Source organism: Anarrhichthys ocellatus, unplaced genomic scaffold (assembly GCF_004355925.1).
Source record: "Anarrhichthys ocellatus isolate YVR2014 unplaced genomic scaffold, GSC_Weel_1.0 scaffold6, whole genome shotgun sequence".
Lineage (NCBI taxonomy): Eukaryota > Metazoa > Chordata > Actinopteri > Perciformes > Anarhichadidae > Anarrhichthys > Anarrhichthys ocellatus.
This window is the reverse complement of record NW_022280036.1, coordinates 9,657,366-9,659,595: the sequence shown is the minus strand read 5'-3', so window position 1 is coordinate 9,659,595 and position 2,230 is coordinate 9,657,366. Positions and strand designations below refer to the sequence as shown.

The 2,230-nt window shown below is 38.8% G+C and overlaps 1 protein-coding gene across 4 annotated transcripts in view; it reads left to right on the top strand.

Moving 5' to 3' along the window:
* The first annotated feature begins 595 nt into the window (after window positions 1-595).
* Window positions 596-2,230, top strand: part of btbd10b (BTB (POZ) domain containing 10b) — a 7,495-nt gene continuing 5,860 nt past the window's right edge. For 2 of the 4 annotated variants that reach the window (XM_031846885.1, XM_031846881.1), the window contains exon 1: window positions 596-826. The gene's annotated coding sequence lies outside the window, so the exon portion shown is untranslated. Of the gene's footprint in view, window positions 827-1,340; window positions 1,430-2,230 lie in introns of those variants that run through there. The other 2 variants (XM_031846884.1, XM_031846882.1) reach the window with 2 other exon arrangements.

The window sequence follows — 2,230 nt, the reverse complement described above, 5'->3', positions numbered from 1 at the left end:
TGATAAAACAACCTAGGTCTGATGTAACAGTTGAAACAAATTGATTTATAAATACTTATTTTTCCAACCATCTCATATCATACTGTGCAATGATCAACTCTATTTTTTGTCTGAATTGTCTATCTGAATTCCTGTAGAAATTTGCCCAATAGTTACTTTTATTATGTTTAAATTGTAGAGCATTACTTTAATTCTCCCTGATGGTGACTTTGCTTCAGACCAATTGTTTGACACCAATCTTATGTGGTTATCAAAGACTATCATTATATCTGTGTTATTCCGTTTTCCACAAGGAATAACAACGTTAAAACTGATGAATCTAGCAATTAATAATTCACTTGATCTGTTTGTAGCACTTGTGATTGTTTAATTTGTTTAATTTATAATTTTCCTTTGTTTCCCTTCCTTTTCTATGGCTGTTTATACTTTCGGTTTGATGTTTCGTTTCTCATATGTTTATCTTTTACATGCTTTTGTATGTGCTTACCATAGGTTCTTACATTTAGGACAAAAGAAAGATATCGCACACGCGCGTAACGTCTCGCGAGATCTCAACACCATTCCTTTTTAGGAAATAATATAAATCGTTTTGACATCTGTTGAAAACGGTTGAAATCCAATCTATCTCCTTCAAAACATTTTCATTCTCAAATTGAATTAACTTTTCGGACAAAGCTAAAGTTAAGCAAGTTAAGCAATAGGCAACAGCTATAACTTGTAGCTTTGTGTGCGTCAGTACGTCATTACGTCAGAGTTTTGAAAGGAGATGGCTGGTTAGCTGCTGAGAGATTGGGATTACTCTACAGCGGAAAACGTACCCAACCAGGTAGCTATTCTTTATATTTTTGCATCATCGTCCTTGGATATGGCAGCCTCCGATCTGTACTGTTCAAATAACTTCACTAGCCACAAAGTTGTCCCATAATATTATTTTAATAGGGTCGTACCGTACTGCTAGCAACGCCAGCTAATGTTAGCTAGCTTGGTATGCTAACGCAGCAAACTAACGTTAGCTAAACTAATCGTAGGCTGACTCAGCCGGAGAGCAACGTTGACACGATTTATTGCTGAGATGTGTGAAACTCACCTAACTAACGCTAACGATAGCGACATTTAACGACAACTTCACCCCCCCCCCCTCTCCAGCTTCGTTTACATACAAGTCGACGGCACATGTGAACTCAGTGGCAAACTATTTTGTTAGCTGTAAGCTGCTAGCCCGTGGTTAGTAAGGAGCTGATCTGGGGATCGAACTGACTTGTTGATTTCGCCATTAACCAGATTATGAACGGTGAAAGATCCAGACCAGACTCCCCCCTGTATGGGTGATGGAAGCACGTCTGCAGTCATATGACAGTAACTCCAGTGACACCGAAAACTGGGAACGAAACGCAACAAGCCGACCTCGCAAACTCTGCAAGCACTTGAGGTGAGCAGCTGAAAATCTGTCAGACCTCCTGGGAAGAGTTCATGGCGGCAATGTAGTGTAATAGTGTACTCAGTGGTAGGAGGCAGGATTGATGCTGGATTATAGATTAGTCAAATATTGTTACTTGAAATAGGAAATGATCAAATGGGATAATGTGGTATTTAGGTAACCAGGTATTGCCCACCTATTTCAAATATATCAGATGATAATCATGCACTCCCTGTGAATCAGTTATTTTTGTATTTACGTTGTACATGGCTCCTGTCTTGTATTAAATCACTGGATTAGCCAAAAAACAGAGATTCACATTTGGGTCTTTTATTTATATGTAGCGAGTCAGATGAGTTTATATAAGGTTGACTTTATATGGACATGCTCTGCAAAAACATACTATGATGGAATATTTTATCCAGATTACCCACACCTACCCACAGGAATGACAGCGTCATGCTCCAGTGAAAGTCCCAGGACCCTCACATTGGTACAGGACCCCCCCCCCCAAAAAAAAGGATGGATAGAAGTGCAATAGATGTCATGTGTACAGAATGAACAACATAACAGTTACAACACATTCAATGCATACGACACAAATGATTCATATAATAGAGTAGTAAGCAGAATGATGGAAAAATTACCACTACTAATAATAACAGCAGTGGATATAGTATAATGATAGTAAAAGCAGTAATAGTAATGTGACTAATATAATAATGGTAGCAGTGGGTGTCAGCCAGACTCCAGGAAGAAGCAAAGTAGAGAGAGAGAGAGAGAGAGAGAGAGAGAGAGAGAGAGAGAGAGAGA